The 14,664-nt window shown below is 40.4% G+C and overlaps 1 long non-coding RNA gene across 5 annotated transcripts in view; it reads left to right on the forward strand.

The window, feature by feature from the left end:
* Positions 1 to 1,514: 1,514 nt before the first annotated feature.
* The window catches only part of LOC147155508 (uncharacterized), a 30,534-nt gene continuing 17,384 nt past the window's right edge, over positions 1,515 to 14,664 (forward strand). For 4 of the 5 annotated variants that reach the window (XR_015092033.1, XR_015092030.1, XR_015092031.1 and 1 more), the window contains exons 1-4: positions 1,515 to 7,182; positions 7,277 to 7,363; positions 7,456 to 7,536; positions 7,626 to 10,670. This is a non-coding gene — a long non-coding RNA (uncharacterized LOC147155508). The remainder of the gene's footprint in view (positions 7,183 to 7,276; positions 7,364 to 7,455; positions 7,537 to 7,625; positions 10,671 to 14,664) is intronic. The other variant, XR_015092032.1, reaches the window with a different exon arrangement.

Raw genomic sequence — 14,664 nt, forward strand, 5'->3', positions numbered from 1 at the left:
GATTCAATGAGTCCCACATAGACTGGATGGATAAATTCCATAGGGCCAATGGTCCAATGTACCATCGCAACAGACTCCAGCAGTGTGTTAGTAGCTGAAAGGCGCCAACGGTGAGTGGGCACCACTGTAGGCGGAGCGGTCGGTCGTTAGGTCGTTAGAGTTGTTAAAACATCGAGTTTGACATGACGTCTGCCGCTGAATCTACGAGGGCTTCGTAGGTCAGAACTTGCTCCAGGGTGACGCTCAGATAGAATTTATGAGCTGTTCCCCTAAAAGCTGTGGGAACGGCTCACTTTGTCGGTTGATAGCGGTACATGCGTGTCGGCTGTAGTATTTGGGTCAACATGAAGTACCAATACCGTTGAGTCAGGAGGCCGTTTACAAGGTATGCAAGTCATTTTAATAAAGTACAACGTATCCTCCACGGTTGCCGTTGGAAACCTCTGGAGATGATAGTCAATGTCTTTGAGGTATTCTGATGTGTTATGGGACCCCCCTGGTTTCGATTCGAACCTGGCGATTTTTCGAGCCAGCTTGTCCAAATCTTTCCAGGTCACTTCATCAGCTGTGGTTTTCAACAGTCTTTCTTGTTGTCGATTTTTGTCCTCGGCGGATGCGAGAGCTTGGTTCAACTCGCCAATCTTTTGAGGAGAGTCATCGTCAGAATCAAGTTCATTGGCGTCGCTGTCCAAGTTTCCAGCCTGCACCGCATCTGCGTGGGCCTCGGCGTCGTCCAACTGTGCCCGTACGTCAACCAGTTGGGTTCCAACAACATTCACTCGGTCATTGGCGGCTGTCAGCTGTGCCGTTGTCACGGTTCTGCTGTCGTACCACTTCAAGTTGGTGTTTCACCTCGCACTCCTCGATATCGCTCAACTTCAACTGCGCTGTAAGGTTCAATGTCAGACATCCGAGCTTTCGGAAAAATTATTTATCCTTCGGGGCTTTCGTTTCAGCGTCACTCATAATCTGTGCGAGATTATTCTTAAGTGTGTCAACATCCGCATTCTTAATAGAGTCAGCGTATTCAGGAAAGACGTCTTTAGTCAGCTTCTGAACTAGCTGGGTCAGAGTTTCCAAGCTCTCACAGGGGCTAGTAGTTTCTCGTGGTGCGGCCATGTTCGTTAACACTTTTTTTTAACAGCTTTTTTTTTTTTTTTGACCATTAGACTCTTACCAGCGTTAAGTAGTTAGTTAGTTAGCGTACACACTTACCTAACTACCCCGCTATCCAGTACGATCGTCAACATTACACAATGGGCTTAAACTGTCAGAAAGGAAATAGACACACAAGTAAAAGAAGATTTGCAGCGGGGCTGCAAACAACAGACAAAACAAAACAAAAAGGGAAAACAAATGGTAAAAAAAATAAAAAGACAGAAGGAAGAGAGGCAAATTTTTTTGTTAAAACAAAATTCTAATTGGTTCACTCGGCAAAGAGTAGCTCTAATAAATGGGGAAGGGGTAACAACAGTTAACTAGCGTTACAGAGACTAACCCATAAACTGGGTCAAACGCAGAAAAAAAACTATTTGTGGGGGGGGGGGGTGTTGTAGAGTTAAAAATTGAAAATTAAATTAAATAAACAAAAACAGGAAAGGGAAATGAAATTAAAATGGATTAATAGCCTTAGTCAAATGAAATAATTGGAGTGTCAATGCAGTTCTATGCACATGTCCCTTTATGGATGGGTTTCAAGGGTGAAAATGGTAAAACTACAAAAATATTCAAGCTGCTTCCCTAATAGTAGCTTTTAGAATTCACACCTTATTGACTAAGACACAACAGAAAAATGATAGAGGGAAAAATTATAATTATTGAAAATAATTGACTAGCAAACTAACCAAAACACAGAAACAGACAGCAAAGTGTTAAGGCAAGGATACCATCAGTTAACAGTAGCACTAGTATAAACTGGATTAAACAGAAGAAAAAGAAAAGTAATTCTGTTAATTGGTTTGGCCCTAGTGTGTTTGTTTGTAAAGCCGCGGTGCTGTCACTATACCCCCTATTAGACTAGAAAGCTTATAAGGCTAGAACGCGGTTGATTATTAATGTAATAATTAAACACAAGCAGTAAATTAAGCCTACAAGTGTGTTTAAAAGGACGCGGATAATCACTATTATCCTGCGAGACCCACGGTAGCTCACGCCAGGCGGGGGGGTATGCTCAACACGGTGTTCAATTTACAAAGCAATGTTTAGTGGGTTAGTACTTGCATAGCTTAAACCGCGGAGCGGCCACCGCAGCAGTGGTTTGATTGACAGGCAATGACGAGCAGATCGGAGCTCGATGTTGCTCGTCTAGCAGCCAACGCTTGAATGACAGCCTGTCAACCTACGAGGCTTCACACCCCAGCGGGGCCGCCTTGAGGTGTGGCTCGCTAAAAAGACAAAGGGGGGAGGTACTCAACTCCACGTCCCCACGAACCACACAGCTCAAACTTCACAAGGACTATGGCGCCACCTAATGGAAATGCATACACGGTACAGGTATGCAGCTAACGTCTTAGCTTCCCTGTCTTAACCCGCTCACAGTAAGCTTATTTGGAGTCGGTGGCTTACGGAAAGCACACTTGCAACTCACAACTTCTCCTACACGTTAGGTGCGGGAGGAAACGGGGCAATGACTCAAATGTCGTTACGTCACTCAAGGGTAGCTAATCCTAGGCACGTAACTCGAGTCTCGTCAAGGTGTTGCACGGCGGCTGTCACCTGACTTCCCACAAGTTCCGGAAACACAAAACAAACGCACAACTTTAAATTCAGCCAGCTGAAATTTACAAGTTGCAAACTCAAGTTCTATCACGTCGTATTCACATACAAATCACTATTCTTCCAATAGTAACTGGCTCTCGTTTTCTCAATCAATCCTGCTACACTCTCGTTTCACACTAGCGGCTCACCTAAGATGTTACCACACGCAAGATAGCGGCTAAACAGACGCTTAGTGCAAAGCTAAAAGGGGTGAATTAATGCAATTCTATGGTATAGAAAGAACTCTACACTTGGCGAATACCAATGATAAACACGCTGCGTGGAAATCTTTCAAAAACCAAAATCATGCATGTTCGAATTTACATTCTTTTAAATAAAAGCCTCACTTGGAGCACCATTCTGTAGTGATAATTTGTGTATTTTTGGACGAATTAGTAAATTGATCGGCGCTTGAGGAAGTCCTAATTCCCTCAATCGCCTATAGAGGCACCACATTCTAATTACTTTCAGTTTTGAAGAAACACAACAAATAAAATCCAAATCCTCATTTATTTATTCATAATCTGAAGTCACCACATTCAATGTTTGTGGTTCTTTGTATTAATAAAATAATTACTAATCCACTCGGACAAAAGCACGATTGAGACTTGCATTTATTCACTACGGTTACACATACAGAATCAAAACGGTGCCTACCTAACTATCATACGGTGAAAAGAAAAGGGATAAAAATAAAGCTAATAGAAATAGGAAAGGAACAATTTAACAAGGTAGAAAGAAAAGGTTTGACTTGCCAAATCTGTGAGGTATTTGAAATGGAAGTTGCACCAACGATATGTCAAAGTGGCTATGCAACTTACTGGAGTGAGTTGAATCGAGCTAGTGGAGGGAAGGTCGATTGAAGAAAACATTGCTTCCAAAAGGCAAGGTAAAAAAATATATATATATATTCCACAATAAAATTTGTGCCACAGAGGTGGGTCGAAACACAAAAAAAAAGCGGGGGAAAAAAAGCGAAAAAAGTCCGTCTGGCAGGTGGGGCGCGCCGGGGTTTGGAGCACAGCGGCGGTTCGGTGCGATCGCCAAGTCCGAGACACTTGGTTGTTCAGGGAACAGAGATGCCACGTGGTTGAAAAACGTGGCACGGCACCGGGGAGTCCTTTTGTCAGTTCTGGGCCAGACGAGGTGAAAAAGGTAAATGAAGCAGGAACAGAGGGCCGGAAACAAGAGCTCTAAAAAAAAATTCCCCCGGCTGTTTTAAAGTTGCGGGACGTGTCCGTCACAAGGGGGTGCGGACGCCGTCACTCTTTTGGCTCAACCCAAGTCCAAGACTTTTAAACTCCAAATTATTTAAATAATTAATAATTAAGAATTAAATTTGGTCAGACTGGCAAGTTAAGTTCTTCCAAGCAAAACATGTTATCGTTACACATATCAATTAATAACATATCATGAGATAATTTTGTTCTTTCTGGAGTAACTAACCAGAAAAAGGAAAGATTAAAAGTGGAGTAGTACTTCCCTTGGTCGCCTTTAGGGGCACCATGTTTGATTTTACTTAACCCATTTGTGCCCAAATTTCTTTGGGAGTTTTAAGGCATACCATTTTATCAGTTGACTCTCTGAATAATATTATGTATTTATTTTTTCTACTTTGTTTGGAAGAAAGTAGCATTTTTATGACCGGCAACAATTGTTGCCAGTGGTCACACAGCTTGTCACTATAGTGAAATGTAACCAAATAATAGTAGAAATAATGACAATAATGATGATGATGATAATGATGATGATGATAATGATAATCCCAAAATAATATCATAATAAATAAATTAAAAAGTGGAGGGGGTGAGGAAGGTAAAACATACAACGGAACATGGATAACAATGGATATGATCATCCCAACAAGGTAGCTAATGATCATGGTTCAAACCTTGGTTACCCTGATAGTTGCCACCCGTCCCGTTTTTCCCAGAATTGTTCTCTTTTTTTAACAGCTGCCCGGGAAAAAATAAATCTCTCCTAGGACACAATTTGTCCCGGATCTTCGGGAAAATGCAATTACCTAATTGTATTTCCTTCGCTCTGTAGTCCAGAGAGAAACGATGCGCGTCTGTGGTTATTTAAAATTGTCTCTGTTTGCTTCCCGTCGCACTCACCCCAGCACGAGTCAATAAAGAAGAAAAAAAGGAGGAAACTTGACGGAAAAAAAGAGAGGGCGACAGGAAGCAAGCAGGCAGGCAGGCATTTGTTTTTTCTACGTAATTTAACATGGGAGGAGAGACAACTGACGAGGAAGAAGAAGAAGCAAGTTCAGTTAAGTCAGCTACACGAAAAAAACTATATACTTGTTACAATCCCCACTGGGCAACACTTTCAGGGTTTGAATGGGTACGGCCGACCCAGGAAGACAATTTTTATGCTACTTGTATTTTGTGTCCGGCAAAAATATCCATCAAATATGAAGGAAAAAAACGCTTTAGAAATCCACGCGAAAACAACGAAACATCAAGCTGTGGTCGCAAATAAACGAAAACAGGCAGCCATTGCCACTTTTATGACCAAAAAAGGTACAGCTGAAGAAGACAAAATTGCAGTGGTAGAGCTGACAAGTGTTTATTATGGTGTGAAACACGGCCACAGCTATTTATCAATGGACTGCAGCAATAAAGTACGAAGATCTTTAATGATTCTGCTATTGCCACAAAAATGTAATGTAGAAGAACAAAAAGTGAGGCTTTAGTTCAAAATGTCTTAGCTCCTTACAGACAGGAGTATTTAGCCACAGAACTGCACACTGCACCATATTTTTCTGTCTGTTCTGAAGCATCACACTCAGGCAACACAAAAGTGTATCCATTTACAGTTCAGTACTTCCACAAAGAGGACGGCGTTAATTATGGACTGTTGGAATTTTACGAGAACCCCCAAGAAAATAGCAGTGCCATCTATGAGCAAATTGTGGCTATCACAGAAAAAAATGGCCTGCGTTTAAATCAGATTCGTGCATATGGAGCTGACAATGCATCTGTGAATTTTGGCAAGCATAACTCAGTTTTCCAAAAACTGAAAGAAGTCAATACATGCATCATGAAGGGAAACTGAAAATTTAATTTGATCCACAACACCCTGAAAACTGCAAACAGAATTCTCAGTGCTGCGGGTTATGATGCTGAAGCTATTGTCCTAAAAATCCACAGCGAATTCTCATGCTCAGCTAAAAGAGCAGATTCTCTGGAGGAGTTTTGAGATTTTACTTCAGTACAGCATAAAGAGATACTGAGGCATGTTGCGACCGTTGGCTGTCTCTGTTGCCTGCAATTCAGCGGCTCTTGGAGTGTTGGCCTGCTCTATGTTACTTTTTGTCACTTGGAAAGGAGGACTGCCCTGACATTATTTGGAGGGCTATGTGTAATAGTGATGCTGATGCCAACAGTAGCGATGAGACGACACTGAGTGTTTCCTTCTGTTCCTGCACAATGTCATGCAAGAGTTTCAGTGCACAATTGTGAAGCTGGAAAATGAGAGTGCTACTCTTTTGGATATTCATTAAGTAATGAGTCAATTGCACAGCCAATTAATCACACGCCGTGCAGACATGTTCTATGGTCAAAAAGCAAAGCAAGCAACCCAAAAACGGAGTGCAAGAGAACACACAAAGTTTGCATCACTGGCTGACTGCTTCTTTGAAAAGGCTGTTCTGTACCTTGAGGCTAACTTTGATTTTGATGATCAAGTTTTGTCTCACACCAGCTGTCTCCGTCTAAGTGGTCCAATGGAGTGGGATGGACTCAAAGGATTGGTAAACAAACTAGCTCTGGACATAGATGAAGACAAACTGTACCAGAACTACACTGTACTGAACAGTATCTTTGAATGCATCCCAGAAGACCTGGCACCGGACAAAAAAATTGTGTTTTTTTTCAAGAAGTTGAAAGGTGCAACAGAACTGCTCAAAGTCTTATTTTCTCTATACCGGTCAGTAATGCCTATGTTGAGCGTGTATTTAGCCACATGGAGGATGTCTGGTCAGACAAACAAAAAAAAGCAGGATGTCAGTGGGGCTGGTCAAAGCAGAACTTCAAGTCAGACTAAACTTTAAAGTATTATGCGTGGAGTTTAAATCGTTCATGGAGGGACAGCATGGACTACTGAAGGCAGCAAAAGGGGATGCCAAATACTCATGGAAAAATAGGTGAGTGGATGCCCAAATTCATTAAGTTTAAAATGTTTGTAATGTATTTTAATGCAATTATGTTCAATGATTCAATCATGTTTTCATTTGTATTTTTAAAATCTGTATTCAATATAGAAATTGGCAGCAGCAGACAAATGAGTCCAGTTTGAGTGCAAGGTCAAGTGCACCTTTGTTAGGGTCAAGTGCACCTTTGTCAGGGTCAAGTGCACCTTTGTCAGGGTCAAGAGCTACTCTATCAGGGAGAGAATCAGTGTCAGGATGACAAATTGGTAAGCTAGTAAATAGAATGTCTTACAACTGTTAACCTAATACATATACACACCCAAATGCTTAATCTGTATTTTAAATCTACATTTATTCTAGAAGATGGCAGCAGCAGCAGGTCAAGGAGTCCATCCAGAATCAGTGTAACGGGCTCAAGAACATCTGTGTCACAGAAAAGACAAAGGGGTAAGAGGAGCTGTGAGAAGTTCCCTTAGTATATCTGCACATCCAATCACTAAATATGTTTTCATCTGTATTTGTTTAATCCATTAATACAGAATGGAGTAGCAGCAGCAGGCAAAGGAGTCCATCCAGAATCACTGCAACAGGCTCCAGAACTTCTGTGTCACAACAAAGAGGTAAGCACAGAAATGAGTTGTTCCACTTTGAACTTAGTATATTTGCATGTCGAATCATGTTTTTAAATCTACATTTATATGGAATGTAGAAGATGGCAGCAGCAGGCCAAGGAGTCCACCCAGATTAAGTGCAACAGACTCAAGAACATCTGCGTCAGACAGACAACCAGTTTCAAAGGGAAAACAAAGGCACATTAAGAGAGACAACAGGGAGTCCTACAACTTGGTAATGCCTAGATAACTTCACTTAATCAATGTAGTAAATAGGGATTTAACGATGCATCGAAAATCAATTTTATATTTAAACTTCTTATAATATGCATCGATGTAAAAAATAAAAGTATCGATTCGCAACACCATGTTAACTGTTATACCTTGCACAGTTTTTCATCGTTTCTAATCAGACCCTTTTTGGGGACGGACATATTTTGCGGATATTCGGTATTGTTCCTAGTAGTGGCAAGTCTTTGTAGACGGCAGTAAAAACTTGGTTAGATCTTTGTAAGTAATCAATTTAATAACCTAGTATTGGAAATGCAAATATGCTCCTGTCACATCCATCATGTCCAATGCATAATTCTCCTGATGTCTCTCTCTTTGTCTAGTGTGTTGACATGGCTGAATTCAGATGTCTCACATCAGCTTTGGTTCCGTCTCCTGTTTGCGACGTGTGGGCCGCATCCCAGTTCTTGCGCTTTCGCTTTTGTGCCCCTTGGTTGCGCGTTCCTGTCGACAAGTGTGAGTGTGTAGTGTGTCTGTCTCAGTTGTCCGTAGCATTTCAGAGAGTTGAAACGCCCTGCACACTCCCGCCGATGGTCAGGAGCACGCGGTTGGGGGACTGAATTGGCCATCAGTGGCCGGAAACGACGCCAATGTGTGGAACACGGAAGTTCGTGCCATCTACCCCATAATGCCCGAGCCCTCCGCCCCTAACAAGTGTCCCTTTTTTTCACAAATCTAAGGTGGCAACCCTACCTGTATAAAATTAAAAACAACAAACAATTTGAACTGGTTTCTTTCAGTAAACTCTGCATAAGCCTGATGACGATCCTGTTAATTGGAATCAGCTTGTGTTGGAAGTGAGAAACCTCCAAAACCTGCAGGACCAAGATTGCCCTCTGTTCTACAACTTGAAACAGTAAGTTATAAGCAATCCTGCAGACAATGTTTTCCTTTAGTTAGTGACAAGCTGTGTGCCCACTGGCAACTTTTGTTGCCACTCACAGAAATAGGACTATGAACAACAAAATATTTACCCCAGGTAAAAAAATTAATAAAAAGAAAAGAAAAAAGGGTGAGGATTACTCTAGAGACTTCAATGATTAAATAATTACAATTATATTTGGGGGGAAATCATAAGAAATTTATGAAAGTTACCTTATTCCTGGAGGATTTGCATTAGCCATGTCTTCAGCCAGAAGGAACAGGAAGCAGATGATGCCATGTGACAGTGCTGCCATGTGACAGAAGTGCTTGGAAACAATATTTTATGAACCAAAACCTTAGTCTAAGTGTTCTACTAGCACATAAGTGCAAAAGGTTGCATTAATACCTTTGATATTTTTTATTTTAAGTATAAAATTACAGTTATAGACTTCAACAACAATTGCTGCCAGTGGGGCAAAACTGTGTATGGAAGAAATCAAACGATTAAACTATGTAAATAACCATAATCTGAAGGCGCTACACTTAGAATTTTTTGATTCGTTGAATTAGATGAAGAATTAATAATTCATTCAAATCAGGCGCAATTGGAATGCATTACTTTATTAACAAAAACATTAATGAACAAACCTTGACACAGGGCATATCTTAATCAAGCATTTCCCAATAGTATTCACACATTTAAATAGTATTTCACTAACATCCATCTTCTTAGAAATAAGTCCGTCTTCATCTGCAATTTAGCAGTCATGTACTCCATCGTGTACACTTGTTTCAATCTCAAAATCCATTCAGCTTTTGTTGGTGGAGATGTTTTCTTCTAATTTGCCAGGATTGTCTTTCTTGCAACCATCAGGAGAATACGCAGAATATATTTTTGATGTCCATTTGTTTCATTTTCATATGGATATCAATATTCTAAATTTGTAAATTATTGAAAATTTGTAAATTACAACTTTGTACACTTATAATTATGTAATTATGATAGACCCTATCTAACAAGCCCTTTTAGACATAATTTTGGACATTATGACACATCAACATACAAACACACACACGGGCCCACGGGACAAGCACAGGAACAAAGGACCACAAACAATCAAGTTTCATTTATGTGTATACTTGTAGCCTTACACACATAAGCCTACACTTTTACACTACAGAACAAAGCCAACTATCATACTACAATAAAGCTGTACCTCGATGTTATTAGGCTATTAAGACTTACAGGACTGGAACCTTTTCTTGTCTTAATCTACTAAGACTCACAGGTCATAGGTCAATGAGGCATCATGAAGCATGTTGACAAAATGGCGCACTGTTTTGATGCTGTGTCACTGATTACTGACACCTGCTGGACCTTAAATATCACTACATGTAACCAAGGTGACTTTTTTTTCTTCTTCTTATAAACTTTATTCGAACAATAAACAGTATACAAAATATGTGAGAAAATTTAATACAAGTATGTTGGAATTTTTTTTAATCACATATATAAGCACTTTACTATTTGCTGCAATTGAAATGCTACACACACACACACACACACACACACACACCAGATGCATGTTTTTTATCATTATGAGTTTTGTACCGCCTTTTGTTCCGCCTTCTAAACTTGTGAATAAATAAGCAGAACAAGGAGGTGGAGGCAGGAAGTCCTTTTGTGCTTGGAGCATCCACTTTCTCCTTTCTGCAGAAATAAACTTGGGTGTGGTCCTTGATTCCTGTCTAACGGAGTTGCATGATTTGAGGAAGATTTGAGAATAACCCTGACATTTTTTGGTCCTAAGAGCCGAATGCAAAAATATCTGCAATCCCGGAGCGCAATGACTGTCGACGATGGAAGCCTGTGCACAGCCAGACTAGGTTTTGATAGTGGCCGATCGGCCTTCGGTCAGCTCCCCGAGATCGCGGATTGACGGCAATCCAGAACAGCAGCTCCCTGAAATGAGGAAAGGATGCATGTGGTGAGTACTTTGTGTGTGTGTGTGTGTGCGTGTTGGGGTGTGTTTGTGTTTGTGTAGCGCTGAGATAAGGGGTTGAAAATCCTCCTGGCGAACCCAAAAGAGGGGTCGAAGTGCGGAACTTGCGCCTGTAATTAGGGGGTCGTAATTTCTCCTGGACAAATCTAAAATAGGGGGAAGTGAATGACTGGAGGTCATTGCGCGTTAAGAAATAAAAACCCTGTGGATACTAGTCAATGAAGTAAATGAGGGACGGCGGAGTCCGATAAATTCCATAGAGAAAGGCGGAGTCCTGTGTACACTTAAATTCCGTGAAATAAAAACCTCTGCTATGAAACTTGTGTGAATGAGAAGTGAGACTTGCGCTGGTGCAAGGTTAAGATAATAAAAGAAAAATGGTTGAGCCTTAACAGCCTGCTGATATTGAGGCATAACTATTGTGTCTGTGTTTGTCTCTGTGAGCTCTTGTGTGTGTCTGTATGTCATATTGTCTAAAATATGACATCTAAAATGGCTTGAATTGTGTATAAAGGGTTGTTAGATAATGTCTAACATAACTGCATAACAAAATTTTGGGTGGTGTCAAATCTGACGTGCGTGGTCCTGTCAGGAGTTGATACCCAGCCCTCAGGGGAAATCTGTGAGAGAAAATAAATAAAATAAAAACATTGTGGGATTGAATAAGGTTAACTTGAATAACTAAGGAGCTTAATTGGATTGATTGGTACTCAAGGGAGTTAATATCAGAGAGTACTAATTAAAAGTAAGTCAAAATTTGCATTGCTGTGAATGGTGAATATATGTACTAAGGGGGGGCGACTAATCCTTTTTTTTTTTTTTCTTGAGAGCTCATTATTGTTCATTCGGTAATATTTCCGATTCGACATGTCATCATCATTGCTTGCTTTTTTTTTCTGTCTTTTTCTTCTTTTTTTTGTATGTGTGTGAGTATGTGCATGTGCGGGTGTGTGTGTGCATATGTGCGTGCGTGTGGGTGTGCACTCATTAATTCACCTAAAACCTATTAAAAATCCCATACCGTTCACCTAAACCGAATACATCAGAATCCAGCTAGAGTTGTGAGGTTGTCAGGAGACCCGAGGAAGGATTAAAGAAGAAGGATCAAAGAAAAGAAAGAAAAGTGAAATCCAGCACCGGCCAGACATCACCTACTACCCACCGGGTTACCAACCAGAATCTTTCACCAACCCTAGAAACATCTAAATTCCACCAAAGAGGGGAGCCATCGACCCTAGCCAGGACAGAACAAGCACAATCCCCCAGGCCGCAGCAATGCCAAGGCACAACCCCCAGGCCCCGCAGGGGCCACCGGCCGGAGAGCAAACCCAGGAGCCAGTAGCGCCCCCCACCCCAACACGGCGCGCGCCCCAAGCCCAACGCAGCAGAAGGGGGCACGGCAGGCCCACCAGGCACCCCACCGGCCCACAGCCCCCGCTCCCCCCACCCACACCCGCCACCCACCACAACCCAGCCCCCGCCGCCCCCGTAAAATTAAACTTTAAGTTATGAAAATGTACTTCTAACTTTTGATATATTGATGGCATTAAGAGTTAGACTGAGGAATGGCATTTGAGAAGATTTGTGGTTGTTATTGTGTTAATAACTCCAGGTATAGATAATGTACTGCTGGGTCTGAGTGGTAATCAATGATGAGTGATATTTGAAACGCAGTAGAGGAGTGATTTAACGTAAAGCAAAAAGGACATTTTCATGCTTAATATTATGCTACTTCACTACATTAGTAGTTGGTTGTATGTTTGAATGTGAATCAGTCATTAATGAGAATGTTAAAAAGGGATAGATAGGCAGATAAGTTGAAGATGATGAAGAAGAAGAAGAAAGGTCAGCAGAAGGTGTGTGTGCGTGTGCAAGGTCCCATAAATAGTGCCATACTTAAGTTATTAGTCCCTCTCCCAGGGGGGTACGAGGTGAAATGAGACTGATAAAATAAATAGGAAGAAACAGTATGTTGAAATTTGAATGATATTAGAATTAAATAAAAGAAAAGTGCTGAATTAGTGGATGAATTCAGAGTGTGATTCAATCAAGTGTTTACAAGTAGTGGTGTTGATGATAGACAGATAGGAAGTGTAATATGAGAGGCCTCTGTTTCTCCCTTATCTGTCTGACCCTGGTTAAGTGAATCCACTCCTCCACTTATGTGGACAAGAATTCAGCTAGCCTACACTCCCTTTTTGACTACACTCCCAAATTGCAAAGTTAACTGAAGGCCTTGTGCGAATGAAAAATATCACTTGAATGATAAAAGTTTCTATGTGGAATTGCAATGACTTCATGACTTTCTAACAGAATAAAACAATTATGTACTCGAAAAGACTATAGACTATTTACTATTAATTTTGACAGGTAGTGATTTTAAACCCTTATTGATTAATTGAAAAATACTTACTAGGTATTATTGTGGTGTTTGCATGTACTAACAAACTTGACAGTGACTCATGTAGATCCTAATTGAAGCAACACAAAAATTGCAAGTAAGAGCCTTAACAATGTTGTATTGAATATAGCCCTATGGTTTTTATAAAAGATTGGTTACATTGAAAAATGTTTTCCGAAGAGAATTCTGTTTCAGCTCCTGCTGTTGATAAGTGAACGGATCCTCCCCAGCAGGACCTGATAAGTACTGGCATTGAAGAGAAAAAGATTATTAAAAGGTTTAAGACGTAAGCATATATTATAAGTGGTAAGGAATAACAGTTATGGTAGAAGCAAACAGTAAGATGGGAAGAGTCTGCGTTAGAGGAGATAAGGAATAGAGATGACAGTACTTTTGTTTTTGACTGAACAGGAAGAGCTGTTTAACCTGCTTCCTTATGAATTCTGAATATTAAGTAATTCTGATGTTGATTTAATGAATGCATGTAAGTAAGTGGAAATCAGAGCGAAGTAAATATTATCTATGCTAAAGACTATTTATTGAAGTAAGATGCTGAAGTAGAGATACATTTGACTAGTGATTAAGGACTTTCTAAAGGCCGAGTGCTGATTGAAAGTACTAAATTTACTAACTAGACACTAGTCATTATTAGATCATTTGGATTCTGAAGCAAGATGTTCTTGATGAAAATTTAAGTAATGAATAACAATACTATAACAGTACTGTACACCCAAATTGTATATTCTGGTTTAAATTTACACTGTAAGGAAAATATATGATATGATATGATATGAGATATATATATATATACATATATATATATATATATATTAGGGGTGTGCCAATACATCGATTATTAGATTCAGCGCGGTTTGACACGTGGCGACTAGATTACGATTCATAAATGTTGAAAAACGATTATTTTCCATAATAATTTATTGACAGGAACACTACCGCTGCTTGCGGAACGAAAGTAAAAGACACGCCTGCTGCCTGGACACTTAAAGGAATGCACATTGTGAGGATAGCGGCAGCGGAAGTTAATGAGAAACAGAAACAGATTTTCTCCCCAGAATTAAAAAGTAGCGTTTGGAAGCATTTCGGTTTTCATTACGATTAATATATGTTCAAAAACGATTATTTTCCATAATAATTTAATAACGGAACACTACCGCTGCTCACTGAAAGAAAGTAAAAGACACGCCTGCCGCCTAACAAACGGACAAGGTGAGGATGGCAGCAGTGGAATTTACTGAACGACAGATTTTCTCCTCAGGATTAAAAGCTAGCGTTTGGAAGCATTTCAGTTTTTATCAACAAGACAATAGAAAGGGCATTGACAAAAATTACTCAATGTGTAGAACGCGTAAAACCAGGATTAAGTAGAGCGGTAACACTACAAACATGCGACAGCACTTCTCGCGTTTCCACCTTGGGTTAGAGGAGAAGAATCCACCGGTTGTTGCTGCTAACCAGCGAACAATAGCTTGTCAAAACTTCTCCGCAGCTCTGAAAGGACGAAACGAATCTCATCAGCCATCGCAACCTTTATCGCTAAGGATTTACATCCATATGCGG

The sequence above is a fragment of the Leptonotus elevatus genome, chromosome 21, assembly GCF_054856555.1.
Source record: "Leptonotus elevatus isolate MCC_2025b chromosome 21, RoL_Lele_1.0, whole genome shotgun sequence".
Lineage (NCBI taxonomy): Eukaryota > Metazoa > Chordata > Actinopteri > Syngnathiformes > Syngnathidae > Leptonotus > Leptonotus elevatus.